The 24,604-nt window shown below is 40.4% G+C and overlaps 1 long non-coding RNA gene across 2 annotated transcripts; it reads left to right on the top strand.

Annotated features, from left to right (window-relative positions):
* Positions 1–1,679: 1,679 nt before the first annotated feature.
* On the top strand, positions 1,680–24,387 carry LOC129522724 (uncharacterized). 2 transcript variants are annotated; one of them, XR_008666965.1, is made up of 3 exons: positions 1,680–1,835; positions 21,612–21,745; positions 24,258–24,387. It is a non-coding gene; the product is annotated as an uncharacterized LOC129522724 (long non-coding RNA). The 2 variants fall into 2 exon arrangements; XR_008666964.1 differs by lacking the exon at positions 1,680–1,835 and adding an exon at positions 15,187–15,242.
* Positions 24,388–24,604: the final 217 nt, after the last annotated feature.

The raw sequence follows: 24,604 nt of genomic DNA, 5'->3' as shown, positions 1-24,604 counted from the left end.
TCACCCATGCTCTTACTGCACATACCTATTTAGTACATTTCTATAAGATAGAAAGCAAAAATTTTTTAAAAACTTTATTTTTTTCTCATTGTCTAAGTCAAATGGATTTGCTAATAGAAAATACAGAAGTATTAATAAAAGGATAAGTACACAAAGTATTTATTTTACTTAGTGCTTATAACTTTATATCTAGCTTTACAGTTAGTGTATACAGCATTTGAAATAGTTTTTTTTTTAATCTTTTCCTTCCTTAGAAATCCCCAAATACTCCTTAATTAAAATTAAAAATTGCTATAACTGGGTTAATGCAAAGACAGTACAATTTGGAAAGCATCCCTTAGATTGTGGGGAGAGAATCCTCTGATGATAAAGGAAAATACAAAGGTCAAGTACCCCACTTAATATATCACTCTATAGTTATCTTTAAAATATCTATCTTTCCCATAATACTAGTAGTTCCTATGGAAGAAATCATATCTTTCTCAGTAGGCTTGATTTATTGGCATATAGCCTGGTGCCTGGCACAGGGTAAATGCTTAGCAACTATGACATTAATAAACAAATGAGTGTTTAAAAATGATTTTTTTCCACCTGTACTCTGCACAGAGTAATACTGATCTAGAGAATTGCGTCCTAAGTTGTGAAAAAAAAAATACATGCTTCTCCTTGTTGGATACTTTTGGGACAGGCACTGAAATTGGTTCTGCTGAGTAGGAGGAGGGACACTGAAGAAACACCTGGTGACCAGGAGGCCTGCGAAGATGCTGTGGGCAATGTGACAGACAGCGTGGTAGCTGATCGCATCTGCTGCTGGAGGGAAAACCAGGGTAAGGACTCATGAATAACGGAGGTGGTTAGAGACAGCTGACAGAGTTTCTAGATAAATCAACAGACATTTGTGGAGCTCCAGCTATGAGCAGAAAATGGATTCTCAAGAGAGGATGTGCAATCTTTACTAGAATTTTCTGAATCTAGGAGATCCTCTTTTCAAAAGATCAGATGTGGTTCAGCATTACAGGACCAGATATGGTTTCCTCCGTCTGCATGATCCTGTGATTTGGTTAATGTCAGAGAGCCTTAGCTTTCTTTAGCAGTACCAACTGCAAGATAAGGACTTTGTTATAATCAACAGAATGTACCTTCTTTTACATTAGTCACTGTAAGGAATCCCAAAATCCTTGGAAGAGAGATAATAATTGGATGGGAAACTTTAAATTTCACATCAGGCCCTAAAAAGGTAGAATTATTATGAATGGAAAAGAAGCCAACTAGATTTTGTGTTGTAAATGACACTATAACCTAGAAGTGATTAATACAGGTTTAATAAGCAAAGTGATATAAAATTATGACAAATAAGCCTTTCTTTCCTCCCCAAACTTCCCCATATTTGAGTGGAATTTGACCTAAGGAGTAAACCCATCTGTAGGTTTCTTCACTCCAGAACCTGAGAGAAACATCTGTTTAACTATTTACTGATACTTTGAAGAATAGAAATTGTAACCTCAGAAAAAATCCAATTGCATTCTTGAGTAGGAACGAGAGGCCAATTGCTCCTGAAGAGCCAGAGATATTAGTTATATAACAAGCTGGCTCATCAGGTATGTATTGTACTTTGTGACCAGATGCTACAACTCACATCTTCTTTCACTAACTTTGGTTTTCAACATAGGAAGTAGGAACTATGGCTTCTTTGTTGCCCACCAAGAAAGGTGTTCCCCATCACACGAAGAGCTTTGGGGGTACTTCATTAGTGTTTCTATAGTGATCTGGGCAGTCTTCTCCCCATGGACAGTCAGAAATTTCTTTTTGAGATCTTCTGCCCTCCATTACAATAGGTAAGTGCAGACTTTTATTTTTTTATTAATTTATTTATTCATGAGAGCGCGAGAGAGAGAGCGCGAGAGAGAGGCAGAGACACAGGCAGAGGGAGAAGCAGGCTCCACGCAGGGAGCCTGATGTGGGACTCGATCCCGGGACTCCAGGATCACGCCCTGGGCCTAAGGCAGGGCTAAACTGCTGAGCCACTCGGGCTGCCCTAAGGGCAGACTTAATGCTGATCTCAAAGACAGACACAGACTTCATTATAGCTCACAAACCAAACAAGAATGAACAGAACCTACCATGGATAACAAAAGGAAGACAGATACTTATAGAACAGTAGCCTAATCAATGCATAATTAAATTCATTGCTTTGCATATTTTTCCATCTCTTGTAGCTTAAAAAAGAACTAAATGAATTTTAATTAAATCTTAACTTATAAACAATCAAGAATCTTATGTGCCAGAGATGAGATTTCTAATGTCAACTTCTCAACCGAAGAAATAATTGTTGGCTAAGTTACAGATGATGATGGAACATTAACAATGAACTATATGTGCACTGGAGTGTGTATGCTGTTTTATCAGGCAAGCTTGAAGCATGGAAAAGCCCAGCATGCCAGTAAACAGAGACCGGGTTCTAAGTCCAGCCTGGTTGCTAACTAGCCGGGTGAATTTAGGAAAACCCCAGAATTGGCTTTGCTTTATGTACACTTAGAGATTTGACTAGAAGCTCTTTTGGCTTTCAAAGTCTGTTTGTTGAACAGCAGAAGTATGCCAAAAGCATAGAATGTTAGACTTTTTAAAGCCAATGAGGAAAGTTTCTGGTTTCCAATGCAAAATTGAGGGGTTTCACAGCTATAGGTGAAAATTGAGACCTTCTTCAATTAACACAAGTAGTTAATGGACAGAATTTCTTTAAGGTTTTCCTCCCAACCATTTCTCTAAAGCCATGGTACCACAAGTGATAGCTGATAGTAAGATGGAATAAACAATTAGAAAATAACTATTTATGAGGATAATTTGCAAATAGTTGACCATGTTTAATTGCATGACTTTTTTCTTTTCTTCCCCTCTCTCTCTTCTTTTCTTTTTAATGGGCTTCTGTGCTCACTGGTTTGATCCAGCACAGGGATCATATAATACATATTTTCTAGGTCTAAAACTTTCTATTCCACCCAGTCTAACTAAATTTGCCACTATTTTATGGTGCTCAGCAAAGAATATGGTATTCAATGAAAAGCCCCTGACTTCCCATTGCTCCTTTACATGAGTGTTAGAACCACTGGTCTAGTTTTATAGAAGAAAGTAATAGTGAGGCCCAAAGATGGGAAGTGACCTGGTCAAGGTGACACAGATGGTTAATGTGACCAGAACCATGAACCCAAGGGCATCAGGCTCCCTGCCCAGTCTTTGAAATTGAAATGGTTCCATGCATCTGGAAGAAGCATGGCTTAAACCATTTCTGCTGGTTAATAATTAACAAGGGAATCATTTCTCAAGGGAACTGAATTGTTTAATTTTTAAAAAATTAAATTTGATAATATCCTTACAAAAATATTTTATATAAAACTATTTTGTTCATTGTGGGAGCCATCAATAGGGCAGATCTTTTGGTGAGATTTCCATGTTTTCATAAGTCATTTCACACCCAATAATTTCAACGAAAATCATGGTACAAGCTGTTTGACTAAAGGGATGGAAATGGGAATAATAATTAAAGGTGGACTGGCTAAATGAGTTCTTTATCATGAGGATTCTATAATTGTTGCCTTCAATTATGTGTTCTGTTGGAAATGATGACAGAGACGGAAGTCCTTGGGAATGTATTAAAAGCTCTGGGTTAATGAAATAATTCATATACTCCTCTCAACAGGTCAGGGCAGTGGTTCTTAGAGTCCAAGGATCCCTGAGAGTCCCTGAAACCCTTTCAGGGGTCTCAAGGTCAAAACTATTTTGTAATCAAAATGTTCTCATTCTCTCATGAGTGTACAGTGGAGCTTCCCAAAGGTTGACCTTGTGTGGTATCATGACTGGCTAAATATAAGCACAGATATGTAAATCCAGCTGTCTTCTTTTAAGCCAGCATTAAAGAGATATGCAAAAAATTGTGAAACAATGCCACTCTTCTCAATGATTTTTTTTTGGAAAAATATAGTTGTTCTTCATGAATAGCATGTTATATATGCTAATGCACAATGAGTTTCAAATAAATAGATGTTTAAAGTATCTCCCAGTTAAAAAAAAATAAAATAAAATATCTCCCAGTTTTAATTACAAATATTACAAATGTCAATAGATATAACCCACAAAAACAAAAGCTCTTTGGGGTCTTCAATAATTTTTAAAGGTATAGGTGGCCATGATCAAAAACTTGAGAGTCACTGTGCCAAGCAATGGTGACACAAAGGTGAGCACCACCCTTCCCTCCCAGAGCTCACTCAAGCTTACAACCTTGTGAGTAAATAGGCAGTTGGGCAGAAAATACCCTATGGGAAAAGGTAGAGTTCTAAGGGGCACAATGGGCCTCCCTCATAACACACTTCTTTCTGCTTTTGTGACAGTTGATGGTGCCACCTCTGCCACTGTTTTCTGGACTCATCCTATTTGATCTCTCAACAGTACTTGTTGCGTTTGACCACTCTCTCCTCAAAACATCCTTTTCTAATGCCTCTGGAATTCCTGCCTTCTAATTTGTATGCCCTCTTTGGCTTCTCCTTCTCCCTCTTGAGTCCACTCATCCTTGCAGCTATTCATTAACTGTTGGAAACCCCTAAGGACTTAGATCCAGGGCCTCTCCTCCGCCATGTGCTTACCATTCCCCTGGCTTTGAGCCCAAAAGGCCAAATGGAAATGTAAATAATCCCAACCTCTCCTCCAAGTTTCCAACTTCCTACTTGGCATTTCTCTTTGGACTTTCTAAAAAGGATGTGAAAATACAAATTCTGATCTGTCCCCTCAAAGGAGCTTCTGCTCCATATCCCTAACTTAGCATCTCATTGTGCAGACCGAAAGCCTAGGAATCACTCCTGACCCTTTCCGCTCCTCTCTTACCCACTTATATCCAACCCATCCACCAATATCCCTCTTGATTTTCCCTTTTAACCATATTTCCCAATTGTCCTCTCTCTCCATTTTCACCACCAGCACCCTGATCTGAGATACCGCTGTCCCTCTCCTGGGCTATGGTGATACCCACTTGTCACCCTACATTTACTTATAATCCAATTTTCTCCATACAATAGCCAGAGTGATCTTTCAAAACTGTAAATATCCTTTATCAAAATCCTGTGAAGGCTCCCCATTACATGTACAAAAACTTCATAGTCTTTAGGCCTGTATTATAGACCTGTCAGGATCAGGCCTCCTCTTCCCTTCCCAGCTTTAACCTATACGGTAGGGGTGAGGTTAGACCTTCCAACATGCCATGCCCTAGTCATTTGGAATTTCTGGGTTTCCCTGAAAGTTACAAGTTCTTCAAAGCCACAAGCCAACCTGCGTGATTTTTACTTTATCTAGTGTTATTCTGTATGTTGGCAAATTGAACACCAATAAAAAATAAATTTATTATTAAAAAAATAGAATTCCCTTTCTATGCCCATTCTACCTTCCCACCTCCTGATGACTTCTATTTACAATTCAAGCTTTAGCTCAAGTTTGGCTCATTGGAGAAGTCTCTCTCTTCTCTTCCTGTCCCACCTCTTGCTCTCTGCTCACTCCCGACTCTGATTCTTAGGTCATATGAACCTTCTACATGCTCTATTGAGAATTGTTACTGGCACATCTGTCTGACTCCATTTGACTGTGAGCTCCTGAGGGACAGGGAATGTGTCATTTCTGTATCCCAGGTGCCTAGCTCAGTGTTGACATTTGGGAGGTTCTCAACAGAAGTTTGTGAAACAATTACATGTAGGTTCATGGAAGCCTGGAGGAACAAGTAAAAAAAATAAAAGAGGGGCACTTGGCTGGCTCAGTGGGTAGAGCATGTGACTCTTGATCTTGGGGTCATGAGTTTGAGCCCCATGTTTACGTGTAGATTACTTAAAAATAAAATCCTTTTTTTTTAAATAAAATCTTTAAAAAAAATAAAAAGAGGCAGTTAGATGCTTTAAAAACTCTGCCAAACTCTCAGATCCCTCTCAGAGAGATCTGGAGGTGGAAACTACCCTCATCTGCCGATGGTTTGTACCCTGGATTTTTCTGGGATTTTTAATAAAGATGCTTGTGTACGAGAATGGACTGTGACTTTCCTGCTTTGATCACAGAGGGAGAATTTTACTAGGTGAGAGGGCAGGGACAAGGAGGGTCCACCCAGGGATAAGTCCTGGGAGAAAAAAATGCCTTTCACACATTCCTGACTGTGATAGTAGTGCAAAGGTGACCATGGGGACAAACTGATATTAAGCCAATGAACATTTTGAGTAAGTACAATTTGTTATGACAGATATTAAATCCCTTTTTTTTATTAATTTTTTTTTATTTACTTATGATAGTCACAGAGAGAGAGAGAGAGAGAGAGAGAGGCAGAGACACAGGCAGAGGGAGAAGCAGGCTCCATGCACCGGGAGCCCGACGTGGGATTCGATCCCGGGTCTCCAGGATCGCGCCCTGGGCCAAAGGCAGGCGCCAAACCGCTGCGCCACCCAGGGATCCCTTAAATCCCTTTTTTATCCTGGCTTTATTTTTAATGGATGAAAACCAAAGAAACAAATTATAAGGATGAGTGTGTTTTGCCTTGAAGATGTTTCACATTTTCCTTTTGACATTCAGGTTAAGATACCTGAGTAAAAAAATGCTGGAAAGTATCAACTGAGGATGAGCTGATGGGACTGTTTATTCCCTCACTGTTGGCATAAAAAGAGAAATAAATCAGGAGAAAAAGAACATACCATTAGTTCAGGTAGAAATATATGTTCCTGGGTTGGGTCCAAAGGCTGAAATTCTTCTTTTTCATACAATTCGGTACAAGTCTTAAGAAAAACTAATGTTTTAGTTTTTTAGTAAAAACAAGTCAAAGGTTGATAAGCATCATGGGCGTTGAATCTGTCCTATTTGGAAGGCCCCAGAATGGGGAGAGGGGAGATGAGGTGGTGCAAGACAAGACCAGCTCCTCAGTTCTACCCTGGTTGGAGGAAAAGGTGGGGTGGGAGGCGGGGACAGAGAAAACAGGAAGCTGCTAAATACCTGCTCCTGGGTCCCACTGGAGAAAGATGAACTGCAATTAGGGGTAGCAGAAGCTAAGTGTCGAAAGAGTGGTACAAACAGCAGGCTCGCCAGGCAGTCAGAGAGCAAGCAGGGGCTTCCTGGAAGAAAGGCAAGGGGGGAATTCAGATGGGACGCTGGGAGGCTGCCTACAAGGTGTCAGGAAGAAATCAAGTAGGTGGCCTTGACCACAGAGGAGGGACCAGGAGATGGTGTGTGAGGCAGGTCAGACCAGGCTACAGAAAGTTTTAAAAGGCAAGCTTCAGATTTGTGATGATATTTGGGGCCAGTGGGAGCCACTCGGCATTTCTGAGCCATTGTTTCAGGAAGATTAATTTGACCATGATATGCAGTGGTTCTCAATACAAGACTTGCAGACTGCTTGTATTTGACCAGGGGAACCTCATAAAAATTCAGAGCTTCTCGTGGGCCATACCGCAAAAGGCTCTAATCCAGTGAAACACAAGTGATCACATTTCTAAAAAAGCTTCCTAAGGAATTCTTTCTGTCATAAGTGGGGTCATATGGGGAGGTGCTGGGAGGAAGGTGACCAGGTATGGAATTTGTTGCAATAATCTCAGTGCAAATGAAGACAGTCTGGACCAGTGCAGTGGGAGTGCAGAGGAAAGGTGATAGGTAAGCTCGAGAATCAGTGCCTGTGAAAATCATCACGCCTTGGTTTTGGGGGAGAAAAAACAAAAACAGGTGGTAACCATTCAGGCCGGAAAGCAGAGCTCAGTGGCACAGGAAATGGCTTTGCTGGCTGGGGCAGCTCGGACCACAGCTCTGCTAGCTGGGAGGGCGCCACCAGGAAGGTCAGGTTCCAACAGGAACTAAACTTGATTAGTTGACATACTGCAGGGAGGCGATGCAGGGAGAATTACAGCTGAAGATGAGCAAGGCTAGGTTAAGCACTTTATTCGATTTCCTGGAACATTATTTTTTAGGCATATAAACTGCCATCCTGGAGTTCATTCTTATTTATATTTCTACTGATGTCGGAAGCATCAAATGTGGCTTCCAGGATCCATTCCCAACTTTGTCCTTAGGCCTTGGGTCGCTGGAACTCGGCTCTAGGTTCCAATTCTGTCCCTCTTTTGCCACCCCCCACCCCCAGGGGGCGGGGAGTCCTCAGGATCAAAGGGATCTTCCACTCTCAGCCAGTACCCTGTCTTCTAGCCACAAGCTGTGGGGACACACTACACCTGAATTCCCTGCCCCAAAGGCTCCAAACCCACTTCCATGGCTCATGTTGGCCTCTGCCCTAGTCTTTCCTCCCAGGGAAGACAGAAGTACGACTAGGGACTCATCCCTAAGCCTCTGTGATGGCCAAGACACGGCTTTTTGGGAGAGGGATGGAGCTGGGACATGTAAACGGAGTCCAGGCAGGGATGGCATCCGTGCAGGGCAGAGCTGGGCAGGAACAGGGGAGCTGGGCATCTTTGGTTTGAACTCTTGCTTCAGATCTTGCAAATGCTAGCGGCAGGTCTGTCCTTTACTGCCAGCTCAGGCAGTGACATTTGGTGGTCACCAGGTAAGCAGCTATGCCAGTCTTTGCATTTTTCCTCTCCCCTTTCCAATCTCCACTGGAAACCAAGCAAACTTGGTTTTCAGAGAGACTTTTTCTCTTTCTTTCTTTCTTTCTTTCTTTCTTTCTTTCTTTCTTTCTTTCTTTCTTCTTCTTTCCTTCCTTCCTTCCTTCCTTCCTTCCTTCCTTCTTATTTCAATTTATTTATTTATTTATTTGAGAGAGAGAGGGAGAAAGGAAGAGAGTGTGTGAGTGAGGGAAGGGAGGGAGGGAGAGGGAGAGAGAGAATCTCAGACTCTGCACTCAGCGCTGAGCCCAAGGGGCAGGACGGTGGGAGGACTCGATCCCAGGACCTTGAGATCACAACCTGAGCTGACACCAAGAGTCAGATGCTTAACTGACTGAGCCACCCAGCACCCGCAGAGGAAATGCATTTGTAACTACTGTAACATCTGTAGGAATTTCATTCTGTTTAAAATTTTTCTGTAGGTGCAGTTATAAAATTAATACATATTCATGTAAAAAAGTCATGTAGAGTTGCTGTAGAATTTAGAAAATAACTTCATAATACAACCATACAAAGAGAACTACTATTAATGTGTATATTTCTTTCCATTTTTATTCTCACTGTGTCTATGTGCACATACTGTACATCTAGACAATATTTTTCTTTATAAATTTGGTGTCAGTGCTTAATTAATTTTTTTACTTAAATCATTTTTGTTTTCAAATTCAGTTATTACACAAAAAACATTTTTCAAGATAGTTTAAATTCCAATAATATGTTATGCCATGATTTATTCAAATGATCCTCTATTATTGAAACTTTATTTCTAATTTTTGTTATGACATTATGACAAGTATATAATAAATCTTTGACCTACCTCTAATTATTTCTCTGGGGTATATTCCTGGCAGTGGAACTGCTGGTTCAAAAAGTGTGTACATAGAAATTTTTAATTCCCTGGACACTTCCTAATTTCTAGAAAGCCATCTCTTGCCAAGACTGGCAAGCACAATTTCAAACATCAGTTATTAGGAAGAACTAGTATTGACTATGCAACTACTATTTATTTGTCACTGTGTTTGGGGCTTTATGTGTATCACTTCTGTGTATCATCTAGTCTTCCCAGCAGCTTCCTTGAAGTATTATCCCAATTATATCGAGGAGTAAGTTAAACCCAAGCTGGAAAGTTTCAAGGCTGGGACTTTAGCAGGGTCCTATCACCGAAAGTTGGTATCACCATGCTGGAACCATCGTTGGTGAGTTGGCATTTCCTGCAGGCCCAGCATGGGGATCCTTGCCTCCCAAGAAGACTTGGGTTTGTGATGGCTGAGGGCCAACGGAAGGGAAGGGGTGGAAGCACTGGGAGAAGGATAAGTGCTTTGAGAACGTTCACAAGGTCCCCACCAGCACCCCAAGCCTTGTTGGTCAGGTTCATCCTGACAGGCCAAATATGGAAAGTTGCAGATAAAAGAGGAGTGAGAAAGACATCCTAGGTTTGTTCTCAGGCTTCTTTTCTTCTTGGCCCAAGCAACATTTCCCTTCCTATTCATTTGACAGCAAATGGACTCTATTGAAGGAAAACAAGGATGGTAAAGCAGGAATCCTAGTGTGGTAAAATACAAAAGAGGGGGGCAGCCCAGGTGGCTCAGTGGTTTAGTGCTACTTTCAGCCCAGGGCGTGATCCTGGAGACCCGGGATCGAGTCCCACATCAGCTCCTGCATGGAGCCTGCTTCTCCCTCTGCCTTTCTCTCTCTCTCTCTCTCTTTCTATGTCTCTCATGAATAAATAAAAATCTTAAAAAAATACAAAAGAGGTATTAATGATATCGATGATGATGATAGTAGTAGGGGCAGTGGTAGTAGAAGCTGTATTAAGTGCAGTAGACATTTTATTTAGCACTTGGTATGTGCTCAGCCTAATGTTTTGTATTTTACAGACATGATATAATTTAAATCCTCATGATCATAATCATCTTTTACAGATAAGGAAACAGAGGCTTAGGAACATTAAATAATTTATCAGATTATATAGCTAAAGAGTAGCAGAATTGGGAGCTGTGCATTTTGATAACGAAGTTCATGCTTGTAAAATATAACTGTATTGCGTGTAATTGTTAATAACAACTATAATTTCCTGACTGTCTACTACAGTCCAGTGCTTCCCATTCATTAAAGCATCGAATGCTCAAAACAACACCTTCAGAGACAGGAGTGGGGAGCAGGCTGCCCAAGAGAATTCCAACGCTGGGTCGCCACTGAGACCCAGGAGCTGGCTCCCCTGAAGGAGTCCTCCTTCTGCTGGATCTATGACCCCTCCATCTATTTCAGCCTGGGAATCTGGCACAAGTCTTTCCTCTGTGCTTATCTGATGACAGTGTTCTAGCTAATCAAATTGATTCAAGTAATCTTTAAATTCATGAGGAAACAAAATGAAATATAGGTGATCATGGAAGGTACCTAGATTCTAGAAAACATAATTTCAAATAAATAATGAATGAATAAATGACTTGAAAAATGAACGAACAAATATATAAATACATGTTACCACAATTTGTCTCGCCTCCCCACCTCAGGTAAATAGTAATACTAATATTTATAGCTGCTACTCACTATAACAAAAGTTTTACATGGATTATTCATGTCAGTTTTGTTTACCTAGTTTTCTAGTCTGCATTCTTCAGTCTTCTCTGTGGACATATTTCCTTGCATGTCCCTGTTGGCATCATCTTAACTCATTTCTCACTTTTCCACATCTCTCTCTCTCTCTATCCATCCAATTTAGGAATCCAAATATCTCTGGCTACACAATTTCTGTAGCTTATAAGGTATATTTTTATAGGAGAAAACTGTATTTTTGAAATTAATATTATATAATATTTCTTTCTTACTTACCATAGGTTTTTTTGGGGGGCTGTGTGTGAAGGGAGAGGCAGAGGAGGGTCTGATGCTAATGTCCTATGGATGTTACACATGCTTAGTGGGTATTGATTCTGCACAACATGAAAGATGGAAGTGGTTTCTCCTCTCTTCCTCATAGACCATTAGTACTAATCAAAGATGGAATTGGACTCAGAGAGGACAGGCGTTTATTTCACAAAAATGTTTCACTTTGGCTGTGATTCCATAAAATGCACTGCTGAAATGGCAGTGTGAGGAATTGACTCTTCTCTGCTTCTCCTTGTCACAAAGCTAGACTTTAGGAAGATGGCCTAATCTATTCTCAGTTAGAATATGTTATTTTTATAAGCTTCACTCTTGAAGAAGCCATTAAGGTGCTACCTGTCTGCATTTCTGAGAAAAATATCTGGTTACCCTCACTGAGATAGGCAAAATGGTAAACCTCTGAGTCTCTAATGCACAATATTGTGCTTTCCTGGAAAACCAATTCCATGTAATGGGTGTGATGCTTTGCTATTTACTACAGAAGTGCTGGCTCAGCAGGTATCAGTTGTCTCGTACTCTCAGGATGAAAACTTTCCCCACTCTCCACAGTGGGTGTGTGTCCAGGACAGCAGTATACATTGCCAGGTAGAAGGAAATGCACAAAATTTCAACCACAGGCCACTTCTCTGCCCTTGGCATGTCTCCCTTGGTCATAACTGGGACTCTCCTTCCCACTCCCCTCCTCCAGAATCATATGCAAAATCCTGGTAGTTTTTCTAGATTGAACTAGTGTCCTCAGAAGACATTTAGGGTACAGTTTTGGAGTGCACTCAGTGGAAGTGTGGAGGCCAGGAAGTCAGTGAAGAGGAAGGGAAAGGACTAAGGAAACCCCTAGAGGGGAACAAGTTACATGCCAAAGATGAACACGTTGCATGCACAGAGGCACTGACCACTTCTAGTCCAGACTATCTTTTCAAAGATGCTGTTACAGTGAGCAGCCTCGGAAGGCAGACAGTGTCTCCCTGTGAAGGAATTAGCAGGAATGCTTACTGTTCAGTGTAATAAAGATAACATCACCTTCGGGGAGGCTTACCACCCATTATAAGAGATTTGAGTTCCCTAATCTCAGGGTTCCTCTGCTTTAATGCAGCCCACATCTGGTGTCAACTGGCCCTCTCCACGTTGCCTTGTGGGAATTGGGGCTTGGGGAGCTAATTGGAAATGAAAATACACTAGCTATACTATTGCTGTGAAGAATAAAGTCTTCTGTCTCTGACTCGGGAGTCTTGTGTGTTCTGTTAGCGTCCATCGAACTGTTTTAGCCTAACTTGTTAGCTTATAAGTAAAAATCTCAGACCCTTTAAAGTTCCTGACAGTCACTAGACAGTTTTAAGAAATCATGTAACGTTGGAAGGACTCACCAGATCAAAGAGGGAGTACTCTCACATGATTGGGAAAGCATGTTTGGGAGCATGGTATCTCGATCTAATCAGGATGTCACTGTATTATAAGATTTCGCTGTCTCTTTAGACCAGTGATTCTCGTATTTATGGGAGGGGTTACAGACTCTTCAGAATCTGATGACAGTTCTGTTCTGTGACTATACTGTCAAAGTCACATGTGAATACACCAACATTTTGCACAAAGTTTTACGTATTCGTGGATCCCTTAAAGACATTAACTGTCCCTAAATCAGAACTGCTGACTGGGACAGATTCTCCCTAAGGGTAAGAACCATGGTCACCCTGCTCGTAACACAGAAGGCACTCAGCCAAACTTACAGAAGGACATATGAATACATGTGAGAAAGAAATAAGTAAATTAGAAGACTAAAAGCTTACCTGGATGATGTTCTAATATATGAAACCAAAGAGGACACTAGTTATGTTGTGGAGGCAGGGAAGTAATAATAATAATAATAATAATAATAATAATAATAATAATAATAATAAAGAGGTCCTGGTAATTCTATAGGAAAAATGAACAAAGAAAACAGTATCAGAAAAATAAATAGATTCAGATAAGGGGGTTATAAACACAGATTTTACAACCAGATTTCCTGGGTTCAAATCCCGACCCTTCTACTTGCTACTGATGTGATCTTGGGCAGTGGCTTCAGCACCCTGTACTTCAGTTTTGTCATCTGCACAGTTGGCACCCAGCACCTGCCATGGCACATGCCTAGTATATAAAAAGTACTCAGGGCGAGTTAGCTGTTTGTTGATGTCTGGATATGAGAGCATAGACTGTGGGTGATAAGGAGAGAGGACTTGCAATTTTGGTGCAGTGATGCCATTGTCGTCTACTAGACATCACCTAAACCCAGAGGGATGAGACCCACTAGTGGCATCTGGCCATATTTTAAAAAAACTAACAAAGAAGGTAGAGGTTATATGATTATAAAATATAAACATGAGTGGAAATCCAGGAACCTCAATGGAAAGAACAAGGTGGAGGCTTTGTGGGTAAGAGCTAAAAGGGAGAGAAACAGAAATGTGCACACAACTCTCTTCAGTGTTTATTGAAGGTAAGGGTCTAGATTTACTCCTTCTTCTTTCCTTACTGTTTTTTAACTGAACCCTCTGATCTTTGGTCTTCTTTGCTTTTCTATCTATCCCCCAGTTTTTGGCTAAATATTGAGACTTCTACCTCTGGCTTATTGAAACCAGCTTCCTTTGTCCAAAACATCCTCTGTAGCCCCAATATGGGGTTTTTTTTTTTCCATACCTCCAACCTCATCCATCAGTTGAACCAACATCCAGCTCTCAGCAGGGTAGACAACACAGGTCATTTGGTCAAACCAAAGGTATGGATGAGGTTTCCTTTAAGCAAATTAGAAAACTGGAAGAGAGAAAGGATATAGCCACAAAGGGATCCTTCAATTACCCAGGTTTGAAAAATTCTACTATTTCTAAAGAAGAAGGTATAAAAGGTCCTTGCCTGGCTCAAAAAATGAGGGGAATAAATGAGGGGAATGGCTGTCACAAAGCCTGTGACAGAATGTTTGAGGAGAACATGTTTGAATTTATAACGAGAAGGAAAAGAACATCAGTGTTCTTACTTAGGGCCACAGACTTATAAAAAGCCAATTTCAGAAAGCACAGAGCAATGATGGACTTCCTCCCATTTACCAGAAACTATAACAATAAAATATAGCATAAAATACACAGGAAGCTCTCAGAAATGAAATTTGGAGAATATAATTGTAAATGAGGAAGAACTAAGGAGTTGGGAAGGCACTGTAACCAGATTGCTCTCTGACCAGCAAAAACAAAGAGAGGACATGAACAGATAATGGAAGTAATGGGGCAAACAGATAACAAAGGCAAAATTGTGGTGCAGAGCAATGTCAAGTTGTCTAAGGGATGTATTTTGCAGAAAATACTATCAATCTAAAATATATTAAACAGAGACCAGATATACAACTCAATGAAAATGGAGTAATAGTAACAGAAGTCAGAGAAGTCAGAGTTATCTTATTCCTATTTTTGTTTCCCATATTTCTCACCAAAGGAATACTCCATAAACTAAAAGCATCAGATAAGCACAGTTAAAAAAAAAAAAAAAAAAAAGACTTGAAGCCGAGGATACATAGAGATGATAAGAAAGCGCTTAGCCTTTAAATTTGTTCCAGTAGCCAGATCAATCAAGGCGAATTATGTCCCATGACCTTAAACTTATTTGTAAATGAGATTGTGAAACCATGGTCAGGGATCTTTTAGAGACATCACAGAAAACCAAAGCAGTGCTAGAACACTGGAGACAGGCGACCATTGATCCTGGTTTCCAAAAAGATGGATTTAGGTGAGGTTGACTTTGCCCTTGGGCAACTTTCTGGATGTCTTCTGGAATGGATTATTGATGAGAGGGCCTGGGGCCATGGTCCCAAAGAGGAGACTGAGTATTTAGGAAAACTAGCTTCATTCCCTTTTGAGACGAGATTGCTAGACTGAAAAATTAATCGGTGCTGTGGACACAGCGCACGGGGATTTCACGAGGCACCTGACAGGGTCTGTGCTCCTCTGTGGAGGGGATAGAGAAATCTAAATGCATGATACCACAGGAGGGTGTGTACTTGACTGAACAACAGCTCAATGTTAACAGTGTTGGTTATTTTCTCATAGTTTTTGCTTGGCTTATTATGTCCAATATTTTAATCAACAACTTACGTACAGATAGAGGGCAATGTTCATCAGATTTTCAAATAATAGAATCAAAGTTAAAAAGTACCTTAGTTACACCCCCCCCCCCCCCCCCCCCCCCCCCCCGTGAGTTGTGGAACCTCGCCTGAGGGTGCTTGCAATAAAGCTTGTCTGGGATCCATTTGCATCGTTGAAAAAAAAAAGTACCTTAGCAGAACAGAATACATATATGAAATTTAATAAGAATTTAAAAGTTTCTAAAAGGCAAAAAGGGGGAAGTACCACTTTAAAAGTCTTTTCAAAGGCATTTCAATGGAATTTAGGTTTATGAGTCATAAGTGATTTTTTTCCTAATTCCTAAGAGTCTATGATTTCCTAAGCATTAATAATACTGAAATAACTTCTGTAATAGCAACAGCCACAATGAAAATAAAAACAACCCAAAGGTCACCGTTTCTCTTAGCTAGCTCTAAGTACATAATTAAAAGGTTTCTAGGGCAGCCCTGGTGGTGCAGTGGTTTAGTGCCACCTGCAGCCTGGAGTGTGATCCTGGAGGCCCGGGATCGAGTCCCACGTCGGGCTACCTGCATGGAGCCTGCTTCTCCCTTTGCCTGTGTCTCTGCCTCTCTCTCTCCCTGTGTCTCTCATAGATAAATAAAATCTTAAAAAAATATATTTAAAAAATAAATAAAACTACCAAATTTTATAAAAAAAAAAAAAAGGTTTCTAAAATCCTAAATACTTCCAAACACCATTCCAATAACAGTGCGGTTGCATCAAAGTCACCCACGCGGACGAATTCGATAAGCATAGTCTATTCAAACATACATTACACTAAAATGATCATGAACAACTGATACGGTGCTAAGAATAATTATATAGAAAATTCATTTTACTTTCTGGCTGACTGCCTCAGTTTCTCCTCCTAGTAAATAGGGATAGATAATACTTGCCAACACTGCTTGAGAGGCATGCATCATAAAGATCAACAAATAAATGTCAAGTCCTTTGGCCTTCTTCCTTGGAGGAGAATGTTCAAGCATCTCTGCTCCTCTTGTTCAAGACAGTTTTCATTCTACAGTATAGGAGTTTGTGACTCACCCCCCCAGCTTCTAATGGACTGCTCTGTGGAGAGCTCTAGGTGGTTCCTTAGGAGTGTAGATGCTCCAGTCCACACCTGGGGTGTAGAATCCACATTGGGTGCCATGGCCTTCAGCAATATTTTCTTAAAAGCAAAGAACACAGAGGATCCCGCCTGAAAGCGATAGGTAGAAAGCTCTCAGAAATGAAACAGAGGCACAGGCCTGCCAGGTATCAACTGCAAGTGCTGGGATGGTTCACATTGCAAATGCCGAGAGAAGCCTTCTGGGCAGAGGCTCCATGGAGGCAGTTGGGAGAGGAAGCCGTCAAAGTCAATCCAGGGCATGACTTCAAATTGGATTCAACCAAGATCACAGACATTGAGATTATCTGCATCTATTTTGTTGCCTCCCTCATTCTGCTACTGCTTGGGGTCAGGGCGGGGGAAAGGGTTTGAATTGGAGGGATTTATTGTAAAGTCTTCTGTTCATAAAGAGAGGTCCAGCTTTTCTACTTTTCATTTCCTGTTCTGATGTTGGAGGGTTATCTGATGTTCCATTCACATTTGGACATTTTTACTAACGCATCTTCAGTACCTGAGTTAAAAAATCCTATACAAATTTGGCCTTGAGATTAACACGCCCAGCTCTGTACCTCTGATGATCCAAGGAGTTCCTCAAATGCAAAATGACAAAAAGACCAGTGATATTTCTTCCCTCTGGCCTCTGGCTCAGTGATCTGCCAACAACCTTTAGGGCAACAAATTCCTTATGGTCTAGGAAAGTATTTTTAAAACAGACATAATCCTTGCTCCCCAACGCTTCATAACTTAGTTTAGGGGATAGTCAACATACATAGTCTCGATTAAAGACTATTACACAACAGGCTGAATTCAAATATCCAAATCACACAAGTATTTTTTTTCCGGTAGAATTCATAGCATGGCTATTTACATGGATCGAACATAGAATATGCATCCTTGTTTTTTCTCATTTTATTATAGGAATCAAATAAATACGGATTGTCCCCTTTCTGTGTGCATTGGACCCACCACCTTCCCAGAGGGAGGATTCCTTCCCGAGGCAATGAGATGGTCCTGAGGCAAGGTGACACAGATGGTGTGTCTCGCCCTCTGGACCACTTACCCTCACATTTTAATGGGAGTATAATAAACTTCCAATAGTAATACAGAAATCCAGAGAAGGATACAAGAAATTAAGGAGAGGGTACATTTTCTTCCTATAAAAGGGATAAAACCTTTTACCTAGCATCTTTGTCCTGTAAAACCCTAACCCATGGCTCAGACCATAAAGAAGCCACCTAATCCATAGTTATTTGGAACTTGTTAACATGTAGTCTTACCTGAGCTAGGTGAATTCTGGTTTTGCTGCTTCCTACACCTTCTATGATGACTGCGGCCCCAAAGAGAGAGAGCAGCAGGTGGTGCCAAAGAAGTGACTTCCGAGTTTGGACAATGAAGCTGAGAGTTGCTGTCACTTACAATAGCAGTTTCCTTAAAAAAAGGGGAAAAATGTATTTAGATGATTGTAACAGTGATCACTTTGACAGGAATATAATTAGTTGAGTACATATTAAAAACAAGCCAACACATAAATGATTTTGAACTTGAGCACAGCTACCTAAAATAAATATTTTATTACTTGGAATTGAGAAAGCCATTCCCTCCTCCAAATGAGCTTGTTAAAAACATATTTCAGGAGTTGAAATGTTCTCTATTTATTCCTATGCCCTTTTCAATTTGTTGGCTGTTACGTTTGGTCAAATCCTTAACTTGCTACCCTTCAAGCAATCTCTAGGTTATGTGTGATCTTAAAAAGATCAGAGGATATGAGGAAAAGTCAGAGAAGACACCTCGAAGGCAAATCTTTCAAGAATTCACCAGAGTGTAAGCTCCATGATGGCAGGTAACTGGTTCCCAGTGCCTAGGACAGGGAAGCTTAAAAATACTGGTGGGAGGAATAATGAGGATAATTAGGCATTCCCGCAAATGGTCAGGCTCTGAATGCACTTGAGATTCACTGTACCTCTCAAGGGGAGCACGAGAACTTGAGTGTGGACCCCTGAATACAGTCGTCTGCCTTCAGGAGGGCTGTGAGGAGGATACAGAGCTGAGAGGCCCTTAGACTTCTCCTGGGGTCTCTTCCAGGACAGGGGGGTGTCTGTTTTTCCTCTAATCAAATCCTGTCCATCGACGCTCCCATGCCTCTTATTTCTCCATCTTCCTCTGCTGCCCCCACTTTTTTCCTCCCTTAAGCCAACTTGAACATCAATATCAACGTAGTTCTTATACCACACACACTTCTTCCTGCCCTCGAATGAAATCTCTTCTTATAAACAGCAACAAAACCTTCTTTAGAGTCAGTGATATGGAACAAAATCAGGTACATATAATGCATTCAGGTGCATTTCTAGGTGTTAATGTAATTTCTAGGTGTTAATTTCTAGGTGTTGTTCTTAAATTCTAAAACCAGTGCTTATTTTTTTTAAAAAAATTAATAAATACAAAAGTGTATAAAGCAGAAAATGCTCCTTCCCAAGTTTCACTTCACAGAACTAACGATTACCAGAATCCTCCATATCCACGCAGAATTTCCCCATGCATGTTTGTGTACATACATTAATTGTTTGGGTTGGCTTCTAGAAAATGAAATCAACTATTCGCACTATTTCAAATTTTGCTTTTTTTTTTCAAGTTATGTAGGCTCACCTATGAAATGGATAAAATGGCAGTATGTCTCTCTGGGTTGTTGTAAGGATTATATCAGCTAATACATGTAAAATAGTTAGAACAGTGCCTGGCACCTAGTAAGTTCTCAATAAAGTTCTTTTTCTCTTAAACATTTTTTGACTCTTAATTCAATTTAGTTCACATATAGGGTATTACTAGTTGCATCAGTTGCATAGAACACCCAGTGCTCATTCTATCATGTGCCCTTCTTAATACACATCACCCAACTGCCTCATCCTCCCCCCCCCACTATCCCTCCAGCAACCCTCAGTTTGTTCCCTATAGTTAAGAGTCTCTTGTGGTTTACCTCCTCCTCTATATTTATTTTATTTTTCTTTCTCTTCCCCTACGTTTATCTGTTTCGTTTCTTATATTCCACATATGAGTGAAATCAGATGGTATTTGTCTTTCTCTGCTTATTTGGCTTATCATAATGTCCTCTAGTTCCATCCACATTGCTACAAATGGCAAGATTTCATTATTTTTGATGGCTGAGTAATACTCCAGTGTATATTTATACCACATCTTCTTTATCCATTCATCTGTCAATGGGTATCAGGGCTCTTTTCATATTTGGGCTATTGTGGACAGTGCTGCTATAAACATTGGGGTACATGTGCCCCTTTGAATCACTATTTTTGTAGCCTTTGAATAAATATCTAATAGTGTGAACACTGGATCATAGGGAAGTTCTAGCCTAGTTCTAGTTCTAGTTTTAACCTTTTGAGGAACCTCCAGAGTGGCTGCATTTTGCATTTCCACCAGCAGTGTATGAGGGGTTCTCTTTTCTCTGCATCCCCACCAACACTTGTTATTTCCTGAGTTGTTAGTTTTAGCCATTCTGACAGGTATGAGGTGGTCTCTCATTGTGGTTTTGATTTGTGTTTCCTTGATGCCAAGTGATGTAGAACATTTTTTCACGTGTCTATTAGCCTTTTTATTATTGTCTTAAACTGTCCTCTATCAGTTCACATGAAGTTGTTTTCCATTTTTCACCATTACGTACAATGCTGCAATGAAAACTCTTAGGCTTTAACATAGCACATTTGAGCAAGTATTTCTGTTGCACAAATTCTGAGATCTGGAATTTCTGGGTTGAAAGGAAAGCATGCTGCTGAGTCCAACTTGCTCACCTTCCAAAATGTGTGTGCTGGGATAGCACATCATGTACGAGAGTGTCTGTTCCCTCACAGCCTTCGCCAACACCGTATTAGCCATGCCACCATTTTCAAATATATAGGTGAAGTGACAGTCCGTAATTGGCATTTCTTGTTACTTTGAGGTTTTTCCATCTTGCTATACATTTAATGAATATTTGTATTTATTTTTCTGTTCTTTGGCTATTTTCTATTAGGTTTTTGACTTATCAATTTGAGGAATTTAGTTATATACGATGGATATTAACCATAATCTGGTATAAAGGTCTAGATATTTTCTGCCAGCTTGTTAACTGTTTGATTTCAAGTATCCTGCATCCTGGAGGCTAGAGCTCCATCCTCACAAGGCTCCTAACTGGCATTGGTCTAGGCCATTCCATTGCTCTCCTGGACTAGCCACTTCCGAGTGGTACAGATGTGATATGACCAGTGGATTGCATGTCACACTCTCACTCCATTGCTGTAGAGCAGATGCCCTTACTTGGCTGTAAACTGGTCTGATGCAATGTTAAGTGGAGATCTTACGAGAGTGTACTTAGCACTGTGTAAGCCCTCAGGTGGTGTTGGCCAAGGCCCTACAGGCAGGCAAGGCAAACCTTTACTCAGAATGCATATTTATCTATTTCTGCTAACGTAAAACACTGCTCCTTCCAGAGTGGAGGTGTCAGTTTGCCCCCTGGTGGGTAATGGTGCTTCCCCCTGGAAGGATGGTGCTAACTTGGGGGTTATTTCTGGTTTGCCTTGGGGCAGGTTGGACATTGCATTCAGCAGGAGCAGCAGTTACCTGAAGGCATGGCACCAATCTCTGCTGTCATGACTCTTTCCACACTCTGTGTCAGCAGTGGGTGACCAATGGCAGAGAAGGCTAATGTCAAATGCCACTTTGTGTATGTACTTGGTTGTTTAGTGCCTCTTTCATGGCGAGAGATTTCACCTGGACCTGGGATTTCTGGGTGGGATTGCTGAGAGGCCCAACTAACTCACTTTTCCAAAATGTTGTGTACTATATGACGAATCATGCACAGAAGAGTCTGTTTCCCCACAGCCTTCACCAACATGGTCTCAGGTGGACACAGCAGCAAGTGCTTTCGATGCAACTTCACAACATTTAGCCAACTATATTGGCATAACATCTCATTCAAAGGAGACAGATGAACTTGTTTTGTGAATGGAAGAGAGGTAAGGTTTCACATTGTTTTTTTCTAAATTTACGTAGTGGACAGTTTACATTTCTAATGTGCAATATGAACACTTTGACACCCTGTGCTCATTCCCATATACCCGTTCATGAGCCTCTTGTCCCCAGTCTTCCAATCTTTCCCCTTCCAGGTCCTGCCCAACTGGCCAAACCATTTGCTACCACACATATATACTCTAACCTTGAGTCATTCTGTTTTCAACACAAAGTGGGTAACCAGGTGCACTACCCAAAACTCTGCCCATTGGGAGAATTTCCCCTTACCACCTCTGAGTGGGTCTGTAGTGCAGACACTTCCCATACCTGGCAACCAAGCTCAGACTTTTTCCTTCTCTCTCCTCCTCCCCATGAGGGACCTCTCTCTCCACCATGTAGCCACAGGTATGAAGTGCAGGAAAGATACTGATACAACAGCAGTGGATAACTGGGTTCCTTCCAATCCTACTTGTGTTTGATTCTAGACGGACCACTTCCATCATACCTTCTTGCTTCTGGGATTGCTTGATTGCATTTTAACAAGATCTTCAGGTTATTTGTGTGCATTTTAAAATTTAAGAAGCACTACATAGTAGCAGACTGAAGGAGGGATGGAAATGATAGCACCTTTCAGGCAGAGGACCAAGAATTCAGAGTGAGAAACAGAATGGGAAATTCTGATGGGAAAGAAGGGGGTCATGAGACAACCCTGGAGAGATGGTCAGGGGCCGGATCACAGAGGGTACCCATGCCACCTTAGAGATTTCAGATACTATTCTGTTGGAATGAATAGAAAGAAACCCATTAAAGGGTTTTAAGCAAGGGTATAACATAATCATATGTCCATGTGTGTTTTTCCATAAACTTATATATGAATTTTGCTTTAATCTGAGGAATGGTTTGGAAGGGAAGCAAAATAAATGTAGGACAATAATAAGGAGACTACTACAAAGGTTAGAAATAACGATGGCCTGGAATAACACAATAGCCACAGGAATAAACAGAGAGGGACAGATGTAGGCAATTTCTCTGAGGTGGGACTGAATGGGTGCATGCGCAGAGAGAACGGAGCATCTTGGATCACTCTCTCATTTCTGGCTTAGCATCTCAGGGATGGCTGTTCTGACAAGGAGATTTGCTTGGGACATGTTAAGTTTGAGGTGTCTCCGAGACACATCCATGTGGTAATGAAAGGCAAATTTGAAGAACCACCACCATCTTAACTTGGCCTTGGGACAAGAGTCCTTGAGTTGAGAGTGTGACAGGGAGAAGGTGCCATCAAGTAGTCTCTAGTGTTTTATACCTCAGTGTAGATTTTTTTTTCTGCCATTAATGCAAGTGGAATTTCTCGGTAATTTTTGTCTCGCTGCTTAGCCCCCTTTGAGGTCTTGTCACTCAAGGCCGTTGGGATAAATTTCTTATGATTATCACAACTTCTCAATCTTTCCCATGTTTTCTGTTTCTCTACACATATGCTTTTTTAAAAAATCGAGATGAAGTACACATACCAAAATCCAGTCTTCTAACATGTGCAATTCAGTGGTTTTCAGTATATTCACAGGGTGTACAACCATCACTACTATCTAATTACAGAACATTTTCACCTCCCCAAAAATAAACCCAGTACCCATTAGCAATCAGCTCCCCATTCCCTCCCCTCCCCTTCACTCAGCCTCTGGCAATCACTAATTCACTTTCTATCCCCATGAATTTGTTTATTCTGGATGTTTCATATAGATGGAATTATACAATATGTAGCTTTTGGTGTCTGCCTACTTTCACTTAAACAATGTTCTCAAGGTTCATCCACGTTGTAGAATATATCAGTATTTCATTCTTTTGTATGGCTGAATAATATTCTCTTATATGGATGTACCACATTTTGTGTATTATATTTTGGTATCAGTTGATACAGTTGGGTTGTTTCCACTTTGGGTTATTATGAATAATCCTATGAACATTTGTGTACAAGTTTTTGCATGTACATATGTTTTCAATTCTCTCAGGCACATACTTAGGAGTGGTCATTTGGTAATTCCATGTTTAACTTTTTGAGGAACTGCTGATTTTTTTCCAGTGTTTGTACCATTTTCATTTTTCCAGCAATGGATAAGGGTTCCAATTTCACCACACTCCTTACCAACACTTACTATTATCCATCATTTTGATTATAGCCATCCTATTGGCAATGAAGTAGTTTCCATTGTGGTTTTCATTCACATTTCCTTAATGACTATTGACTTTGAGCATCTTTTTATGTGCTTATTGGCCATTTACATATCTTCTTTGGGGAAATATGTGTTTAATTCCTTTGTCCATTTTTAAATTGTGTTATTTCTCTTTTTATTACTGGGTTGTAAGAGTTTCTAAAATATATTCTGCATCTTTATTAGATATATGATTTGCAAATATTTTCTAACATTCTGTGGTTTGTCTTTCAATTTCTTGTAGTATCTTTTGAAGCACAAAAGTTTTTAGTTTTGATGAAGTCTAATTTATCCATTTTTTTTCCTTTAGTCCTACAGACACTTGGATATGGTGCCTGGATCCATTCTGACAATAAAAGGAGGCTGATAGCAGATGGGGACATATGAGAAAATGACAACTTTACAGTTCACACTACTAATAAAATTATTTAGAAAATTGCCTTTCACTAGACAGTGTAATTTCTGTTGGTGGATACAAGCCAAATATGAATCACATACGAATCATCATCTTCTATTCCATTCAGCTGGATGGATTTAAGGAACAGAGTAATGGAGAATATCATTCTAGAGGAAACCAGTTAGTATTTGTGCTATTTAAAATATGATTTCTAAATTGCTTAAGCATATCTATCAACATCCAAATGGAACATTTAAAAT

The sequence above is a fragment of the Nyctereutes procyonoides genome, unplaced genomic scaffold (genome assembly GCF_905146905.1).
Source record: "Nyctereutes procyonoides isolate TBG_1078 unplaced genomic scaffold, NYPRO_anot_genome, whole genome shotgun sequence".
NCBI lineage: Eukaryota > Metazoa > Chordata > Mammalia > Carnivora > Canidae > Nyctereutes > Nyctereutes procyonoides.
This window is presented reverse-complemented; position numbering and strand designations above follow the sequence as displayed.